Source organism: Lathyrus oleraceus, chromosome 2 (assembly GCF_024323335.1).
Source record: "Lathyrus oleraceus cultivar Zhongwan6 chromosome 2, CAAS_Psat_ZW6_1.0, whole genome shotgun sequence".
NCBI lineage: Eukaryota > Viridiplantae > Streptophyta > Magnoliopsida > Fabales > Fabaceae > Lathyrus > Lathyrus oleraceus.
Window position 1 is genome coordinate 422,594,696 of NC_066580.1, and position 10,538 is coordinate 422,605,233.

A 10,538-nucleotide genomic window follows, 5' to 3' on the forward strand; every position below is an offset into this window, starting at 1 on the left:
AAAACAAAGTTTTCACCATATATTCATCATTAAAGAGTTTACAAATGAAGATCATCTCATATACACACAAAGCTTATGATCATCTACATCTAACCTTGACAAAATGAAGAACTTAGCCACTCATTTTCATGATGGCTTGCACAACAAGTCTCGGTTGAAGGTTGATCAACATCCAAGTCGAAGAATCGAGATTGGATGGGAATCCACCTTCTTTTTGTAGAATATTGCTAAGAGATGATGAAAAATGAAGAAAAAGTGTTTCTAGGTTACAAGGTATGATCCCAAGACAAACTGAAAAATATCTAAGTTTCAAAAAGTGTATCCTCCAAAAATTAGCCCTTGCTACTTATAGTACTGCTGTCTGAACTGCTATGCTCGCTAGGCGAGCAAAATGGTTCGCCTAGCGAGCCCCAAAATAGGCTGATGAATGCATTCTTTTCTTGGTCCCTTTTCCAACTTTCTTGTGCCTTCATTTTCTATTATTTCATGCCTAATTCCTGCACAATAATGCACAAATTAAAGGTACCAAGATCGTTTAACATTGTATTGCAATTCATCTAAAACAAAGGCGGTTTCGAACACTTTAGCAACAAAAAGGAGTGAAAGATGCCCACATTTGATAGCTCAAATAAGCACTTTTGATCATCTAACAAATTACAATAATCAAAACAATATCATATGGTGCATACATCATATCTTTAACATCATTGTCATATTTAACTCGCACCCACATATGTTGAATATCATTATTGTCTTCCGCAACAGAGATGTAAGAAACGAGCCTTTGAATACTTATTGAAATTCTGGAACGCAAATATCAAATGTCGTATGCGATGCCACAACACTAATATCAGGACTTCACATAACAATAATAGTAAGCAGATAATATATGTCGTATACGATGTCACGACACCAGGTTCAGGACATGTCACACCATAAACAATTACAGTGTAAGAAGCAGGAAGTAAATAAGAAGTTCAATTGTTAACCCAGTTCGGTGCAACGTCACCTACATCTGGGGGCTTCCAAGTCAGAAAGGAAATCCATTATAATAGTATTAGTTTGAAGTTCTAAACAATCTCTAGTTTTACAAACTTCTCACCTATTAATTGTGTTAGACTAGACTAACCTAAGTCAAGTTATTCAAAAATGTTTTAAACCTATTAATTTAATTTAATATCTATATATTCATACGACTTAATTAAAAATAATATTAATATTCAATTCTTTTAAATCTATTATTATAAAATAAAATTTAACAATATATTATTCTATAAAACAAGATCAAGCCACTTATAATTAGGTGATATATCTTAGAATGAGAACTTAATAATAAATAATTTAATCATATAGTAAACCTTCAAATATTTGATTATGAAAAAAATATTATCTAAAATTTATTTTAAAGAGAGGAAATTGAAAAGGTTAATAAATATTTATATTGTATATAAAATATAAGTATCATATGTCTAAGAAGATTGTTTGCATAGTTATGTAAGTATTTTTTATTCTTTATAACCCGTAATGCATAGGTTCTATCTGAGCTTCTATTTTTTTTGTTGCATTTTATCTTGGAAGCAAAAGGCTTCTTCCACTGTGTTGCAATAACTTTATTGGATACAGTTTCAACATAAATATATAGGGAATTTCTTATCCCACCCTATGGAGTGTAAAAACATCCTCTGCAAAACTCAAAATGCTCACAAATTTTGGAGATGCATCTTCGGATGTACCTTGTCTTAAGTCAAAACGTTAACTTATCTAGAGATGCATCTTCGTTTAGTATTTATGGAGATGCATCTTTGTACCCTATCAGAACAGTGCATGTTATGTTTGTTTTATGGTTTCCGCAGATGAAAGTGATGATTTATCACCTGGTTCCCTCTGAGTGGGGAAAATGCAGAAGCACACGACATATTCTTAGTGTAAGTCGGTACACATGCCCAACCAGAGATGCACGGGAAGTGCTGGAGAATCTAAGCCTGAAAAGTGTTGGAACACACGAATCATCAGTAATGGTGTTGTACAAATAAAATAAAAATGACACAGAAATATTAAAAGACCAATAAATAGTAATGCTTGCAGTGTAATGTTGCCTGTGATAGTATGTATAAACTACCATTCAGATCCTTCAATGGCGGCAATGCAGACATATAAACTCCAAAAATAATGGTTTAATCGTTATTTTCAACCAACAAGCATATTTTAAAGTATGTATAAGCTACCATTCATGCAATTTCTACTCATTTCTTACCTAAATAATCATTTTCTACTCATTTACACAAAAGTTAAAAAAACTTATCAAAATATCAAAAACTTACAAATGTTGAATTTACTTCAGTGTTGGATGATGTCTCTAATGTAGTTGATGTTGATTGAAGAACCTTTGATTTTGGTTGTTTGATTTTGGACTTAGTTGATGGAAAACTTTTTGAGAGAGTTTGAGAAAGTTTTGAGCTTTTTTCGAAATGATGGAAGAGAAGGGTTTTGGCACGATTTAAGCTCCAATACCGTCCGAAGGTGCATCTCCAAAATATATTTGAAGATATATCTCTGAAGTATTTTAATGTTAAGTCAGAATTCCATGTACTCGAGGTGCATCCGGAGTTGCTTCTTCAGAATCTGGAGGCATTTTAGTATTTTCACTAGGTGCCTTAGTAATATATAGGGTGCATTAAGAAATTCTCAATATATATAATAAGTTTATTACTGTAATTTTTAAAGGCCACACCTTAAAATTTGAGGCCCTTTGCAACGGGCCAAGTTTCAAAGGCCCAAAATCGGATCTGGTCACAATATAATTTCATGACATCTTATGTCACATTATATTAATTGAGCATTTGTTTCATCCAAAATAGTTGAGTGGACTACTTCCAGTAGCAATATAATCTTCTTATGCAGTTGAAAGGGATACACAATTCGGCTTTTTACTAAACCAAGAGATTGGATTGTTCCCTAGAAAAAAACATCCACCATATATGCTTTTTTATATCTTCAGTATTTTTGGCCTAGTCAGCGTCAAAATATCCAACCAAAGATGAGTTATTATTAAAGGAGTACAAAAGTCCATAGTAAGATGTTCCATTTATGTATTTAATAATACAGTTGACTGGGTAAGATGGCTAATCTTAGAATTGGCTTGATAGAGAGCAAAAATTCCTACAAAAAGTAATATCAGGACGAATGGAAGTGAGATACAAAAGACTACCAATCATTCTCATGTAAAGGCTTTGATCAACAGTTTTTCCTTGTTTGTCCTTTGATAGTTTGATATGAGTGGAAGCAGAAGTGCATTTATGTCGAGTATTTTCCAATCCAAATTTATTTATAATGTTCTAATCATATTTGCTTTAGGAAATAAAGATGCTACCTTCCATTTATTTCACTTAGAACCCTAGAAAATGTGTAAGCTCACCAACCATGCACATCTCAAATTTGGCATGCATTTGTTTGAAAAAATGATCTACCATCTTGCTTGACATCCCTACAAACACAATATTATCAAGATATATATGAGTTATCAATAGATTCATATTATCATTATTTAAAAATATAGTATGGTCAATTCCACCTACATAACTATACATAGTAATAAATTATGTGAGTCTCTCATACAAAACCATAAGAGCTTGTTTGAGGCCATAAGAGCCTTTCTTAGTTTCTATACATGATTGGGAAGGCAAGGATCAATAAATCCCTTTGGATGATCAACATAGACTTCTTAGTTTAAGTACCCATTGAGGAAGGAACTTTTTACGTCCATGTGATAAAGTTAAAAATTAAGGTAACAAGATAAGCCAATTAATAGTTTTATAGCTTCAAGTCGAGAGCATGTAGTAAAGTTTTCATCAAAGTCAAACCCTTCGATCTATTTGTATCCATAGGCCACAAGATGAGATTTATTTTTGGAAATAAACCCATTCTCATCATACTTATTCTTGCAAATCCATTTTCTTCTATGAGGTTTGCAAAAATAGGTCTAGGAACAAGTTCCCAAACTTCATTTCTCTCAAATTTAATAAGCTCTTCCTGCATACCATTCATCCAAAATTTATCAATGAAGGATTCTTTCACATTATTTTATTTAACTTTTGAAATAAAACACATATTCAATATCATCTCTCAATAATTAATTGATTCTTATTTTCTTCTTGTAATGACTCTTTCACCTAGATTTCCTATAATGTTATTAGTAGGATATTTCTTCATGATCCTTGATGGTTGTTCTTTTTCTTTCAAAATCACTATTAAATACATCTTCAATGGACTGTAAGTTGTTCTCCATATTGTCTGAATCTCCTTCATCTGAATCTTCATCTTCTTCAGTGGGTTGTAAGTTGTTTTCCACATTGTCTGGCTCATCTTGCAAGCCATGTTGGCCGTAGAGACCATAATATTCATCTTTATGGGGGACCCTTTCAGGTTGATCTTCATTGACAATAACATTCATGGATTCTATATAGATATTATGCACTTTTTAAACACCTAATACACATTGTTGTTAAAGGAATAACCAAGAAATATGTCTTCATCACTCTTTGGACCAAGCTTTTTTCTTTGTTCATAATTAGTAATAATGTAGAAATTATTTCCAAACACATGAAAATAATTGACGTTGGGATTCCTCCCCCTCTGTAGTTCATAATGAGTAACCTTGGTACCTGGTCTAATTATTACTTGATTATGAATATGACACACAATATTAATTTCTTCCTCCCTAGAGTGGCATGGAAGATGTTTTGCATGGATCACAACTCTTTCCATTTATTGCAAGGTATGATTCTTCCTTTCGACAATCCCATTTTTCTGAGGTGTGACAGGAGCAGAGAACTCATGAGCAATCCCTTACCAGTGCAAAATAAAGAAAAGTTAGAGGTCTCAAATTCTCTTCCAGAATCGTTTTGAATGTGAATTATATTTTAAATTTCTCCTCCATTTTCATGTTGTAAGTGATGGAAAAGAGTTTCAAAAACATCAAAGGTATCCAGCTTCTCACGAATAAACTCAACCCAGATGTTTTAGAAGTATTCATCAACACATACAAATACATATCTCTTTCCTCTAAGACTCTCAACTTTCACGGGTCCGATAAGATCCATATGAACTAACTCAAGCACACAAGTAATGGTAATATGTTGAATATTCTTATGTGACATCTTGGTTTGCTACCTTATTTGATAGTCAACAAAAAAATTCCTTTTTCGATCTTGAGATCAGGTATGCCAACTAAAGTTTTTTCAACAATAATATTCCTCATACTTCTAAGATACCCAAGCTTTTTGTGCCATAACTTCTTTTCTACAACTTTGGATATTAGACACGATTGAGGATGATTTCCATCAGAGGGTGGCAACATGTAGAAGTTGTCAGTAGATCTTGACCCCTTCATGAGTTGAGTATTTGTTTTGTCTGCAACAATGTATTCTTCACTATTAAACTTAACACTTAAATCTTGATCACATAGTTGACTGATAGTGATATGATTAACATTAATATCACAAACTAATAACACATCACCAAGATATTCTAACTTCCCATTTACAATAATTTTTCCTTTGGTACCATCAACAAAAGTGACATAGTTGTTGAAGTAGGGTTTGATATTATTTAGATAGTTTCTTTCAACACTCATATGTCTAGAGCAACTATTATCAAAGTACTATTATTATCGAGATGATAATCCTAGGGATATGCAAGCCATGTGTATTAGAAGTAATTCATATTTATTAGTTGTACTATTTCCTTAGCCCCTAAGTTTGTTAGAGGGTATTTTAGTATTTTATCCTATTCTAGTAACCCTAGTTTTAGCTTATAAATAGGGTGACAATCATTGTAACTTTTATCATGTTTTGTAGCCGTCATTCTCTTAATAGAATATTTCCATTCATCATTCATTCTACCTTTGCACCAACAATTGGTATCTAGAGCTCCGGTTCGGATTCATTGGAAAACACGGGAAACACGAGTGAACGTGAGGTCTTGTGTGTTTGATTTTGATTCTTAGATTCGTGTTGAATCTTGAACAAAATCTGATCAGAATTTTAATTATGTGGGTTAGGAAACACTGTGAGAAATCTGAGTGTACTGTGCAAGGTAGAAAGATGAACGGAAACGGCAACATGAACACCAAACTTCCAGTATTTGACGGTAAAAACTGGAATCGTTGGATGATCCAAATGCGTGTATTGTTCGGTGCTCAAGATGTTCTAGATCTTGTCACTGATGGTTATGTTCCGGTAGCAGCAGATGCGACGGATGAACAGAAAAACGTGCAGAAGGAAGTAAGGAAGAAGGATCAGAAAGCATTGTTCTTCATTCATCAATGTGTTGATGTAAATGTGTTTGAGAAGATTGCAGATTCAACGACAGCAAAGGCTGCGTGGGACACACTGGTTAGATGTTATGGTGGTGACGCATCAGTGAAGAAGGTGAAGCTTCAATCCTTGAGAAAGCAATATGAGAATCTCAACATGAAGAATAATGAGAAAGTTTCTGAATACATCTCCAGAGTGATTCTGATCACTAATGAGATGAAAGCGTGTGGAGAAACTCTTTCTGAAGAAACAATCATGGAGAAGGTATTGAGATCCCTTACCTCTCAATTTGATTACATTGTGGTAGCAATAGAACATTCCAAAGATCTGAGCACCATGAGAATTGAAGAGCTGCAGAGCAGTCTAGAAGCGCAAGAGTTGCGTTTGACTGAGAGAACTTCTGAAAGGGAAGTAGAGCAGCAGGCTCTGAAAGCAACTTCTGATAGGAGGTATCAGAAGCAGTCAGAAGCCAGGAGAAGATCTGATGGTGGTCAGAAGTCAGAAAGCTTAACCTCTGATAGACAAAAGAATGCTCAGAAGGGAAAAGAGAAGTATGACAAGAAGAAGATCCAATGTTACTGTTGTAAGAAGTTTGGTCACTTTGCTAGAGACTGTTGGTCAAACAAGGAGAGAAAATCAGAAGAAGCAAATATAGCCAAAAGTTCTGATGACGAATCTGTGCTATTGATGGCCTCTGAATCTGATGATATGGATCTGATAGACTGGTGGTATATGGACACTGGTTGTTCAAATCATCTTACTGGAAACAAGAAATGGCTGGTTGACTTTGACTCTGAAAAGAGGATAAAGATCAGATGTGCTGATGACAAATATCTTAATGCAGAAGGTATGGGAAATGTCAGAGTGATTCTGAACAATGGGAAAACAGCATTGATTCAGAACGTGTGGTATGTACCTGGCATCAGAAGCAATCTGATGAGTGTGGGACAATTAATTGAGAAAGGTTTTTCAGTTACCATGAAGGACAATCTTCTGAAGTTGTATGACTACAATCAGAAGTTGATTATGGAGTCAGAACAGGGAAGGAATAGAACATTCAAGGTGAATGTCAGAACTGCAGACTCAGAATGTCTTAGTGCAACAAGTGCTGAGAAGGAGAGTGAGCTGTGGCACAGAAGATTTGGTCATTTGAATTTCAGAAGCTTAAAACATCTGAATTCAAAGAAGTTGGTACATGGAATTCCTGCAATTAAGAAGCCTGAAAAATCATGCAAAGTTTGCATGGAAGGAAAACAACCACGATTGCCATTTGCGTCAGAAACTGCTCCAAGAGCAAAACATGCCTTGGGAGTTGTACATTCTGATGTGTGTGGTCCATTTCCAGTAGCATCGATTGGAGGGAATAAATACTTTGTGTTATTTGTTGATGAATTCACAAGAATGACATGGGTATCCCTTATTAAGTTTAAACACAAGGTGTTTGATGAATTCAAGAAGTTCAGAATGAAGGCTGAGAATCAGAGTGGTCTGAAGTTGAAGATTCTTAGAACTGACGGTGGAGGTGAGTATAACTCCAAAGAGTTCCAGAAGTTCTGTGAGGAGAATGGAATTGAGCATGAGGTCACTGCTCCTTATACCCCTCAACACAATGGTCTTGCTGAAAGAAGAAACCGCACTTTGCTTGATATGGTGAGAAGCATGCTAAAGGAGAAGAAGCTTCCTCAGAAGCTCTGGGGAGAAGCTGTTGCCACCGCAACGTATGTACTCAACCGATGTCCTACGAAGAAGTTGAAGGAAATAGTTCCAATACAGAAGTGGACTGGAGATAAGCAAAGTGTTAGTCATCTGAAGGTGTTTGGTTCTGTTTGCTATAAACATGTTCCAGAAGCCAGAAGACAAAAGCTGGATGATAGAAGCAAAGTGATGATTCTGATAGGGTACCACAGTACAGGTGCATACAAACTCTATTGTCCAGAAACCAATAAAATTGAATTCAGCAGAGATGTGATTATGAAGGAATTAGAAGTTTGGAATTGGGATAAGTCTCAATCTGATTCTGATGTTAGAACCTCTGAAGAAAGGTCAGAGTTAACAATTTCTGAAGATGTTGATTCTGATTCTGATAGTGAGTCTGACTCTGGAGAAGACTCAGAAGATGAAGGTGACTCTGATGATCCAGACTCTGATGACCCAGACTCTGATGGTAATCCAGATTCTGGTGGCAATTCAGACTCTGGAAATATGCCAGACCCTGAAGATGATCAAAGCTCTGGAGGAAGTCAACCATCTGAAGCTAGAAACTCTGAAGCTCAAGACTCTGAACAAGTTCAGAGACCACAAAGAATCAGAAACATCCCCAGAAGATATGCAGAATTTGACATGATGCAAGACACTGAAGTAGACTCTAAAGGAGAAGTTATTCAGTGTGCCATGTTAGTAGACTCTGAACCCATAAGTACAGAAGAGGCTCTTAAGCAGAAGCTCTGGCTGAAGGCCATGAAAGAAGAACTTGATGCTATAGAGAGAAACAAGACTTGGAAGCTGACAAAACTTCCAAAAGACAAGAAAGCCATCAGCGTCAGATGGGTTTTCAAGCAGAAGTTAAAGCCAGATGGTTCAATTGGCAAACATAAAGCAAGGTTGGTAGCCAGAGGATTTCTACAGAAACCTGGGCTGGATTACTCTGAAGTGTTTGCACTTGTAGCAAGACATGAAATAATCAGAATGGTGATTGCAATAGCTGCTAACAGGAATTGGCCTCTGATGCATTTAGATGTAAAATCTGCATTTCTGAACGGTCCATTAGAAGAAGAAGTTTACGTGTCACAACCTCCTGGATTTGTGAAAAAGAATCAGGAAGGGATGGTGTACAGATTATACAAAGCTCTATATGGATTGAAACAAGCGCCCAGAGCTTGGAATCAGAAGATTGATTCATTTTTCAAGAAGCAAGGCTTTCAGAAATGTGAGATGGAGTACGGTGTCTATGTTCAGCATACTTCTGAAGAAAATATGACTCTGGTATGTTTATATGTTGATGATATACTGCTGACTGGAAGTTCTGAACAGGAGATAGCCAAGTTCAAGAAAGTTCTGATGAATGAATTCGAAATGACTGATCTAGGCAAAATGACATACTTTCTAGGGATGGAATTCAGATACTCTGAGAAAGGTATTATTTTGCATCAGCTCAAGTATGAATTAGAAATTCTGAAGAGATTTAATCTAAAGAATTGTAAGATTGCTGTCACACCTTCTGATACAAATCAGAAACTGGATTCTGACTCTGATGGAAAGGATGTGGACGCTACAACCTTCAAACAGTTGGTTGGTTCTCTGAGGTATTTGTACAATACCAGACCTGATATTTGCTATTCAGTTGGGATGGTTAGTAGGTTCATGAGTAAACCTAAGTGGTCCCATTACCAAGTTGCTGTCAGGATTCTGAGGTATATCAAGGGAACTCTGAAGTATGGAGTATTATTTCCTTCTGGAAGAAAGGATGAGTCAGAACTTCTGAGTTATTCAGATTCTGATTGGTGTGGAGACAGAGTTGACAGAAGAAGTACGTCTGGGTACTTATTCAAATTTCTGGGAGGTCCCATTTCTTGGTGTTCCAAGAAGCAACCTGTTGTGGCGTTGTCAACTTGTGAAGCTGAATATATTGCAGGTGCTGTTACTGCATGCCAAGCTGTGTGGATTCTGAATCTATTGCAGGATCTGAAGATTAAAGTAAACAAACCTCTGAAGCTGATGATTGACAACAAGTCTGCAATCAATCTTGCCAGAAATCCAGTGTTGCATGGGAGAAGCAAGCACATTGAGACCAAGTATCATTTTCTGAGACATCAAGTTCAGAGGGGAGTGTTAGAAGTTGTACACTGCAGCACTCAGAAACAGTTGGCAGATGTTGTAACACACGAGGTCGGAGAGGCCAAAGAGTGGTTATATGTAACATCTGAGGGCGATAGGAGTGGTTGTCGATGCATGAGGCATGACAATGAGACACTCCTAGCAGCTTCTAGGGGAAAAATCGAATTCACATCGGAATGAGAGGGATCCTGAGGCTATGCAGGTATGAGACTGCATGGTTGAATGATGGCTTATAAGGATTAATTGGTACTACCTATACCAACAAGATGCATCTTCTTTTCGGTAGCCCAATAGATAAGAACTCCATAGTTAAGCGTGCTTGACTTGGAGTAGTATTGGGATGGGTGACCTTCTGGGAAGTTTTCCGGAAAGTGTGTGAGTGAGGACAAA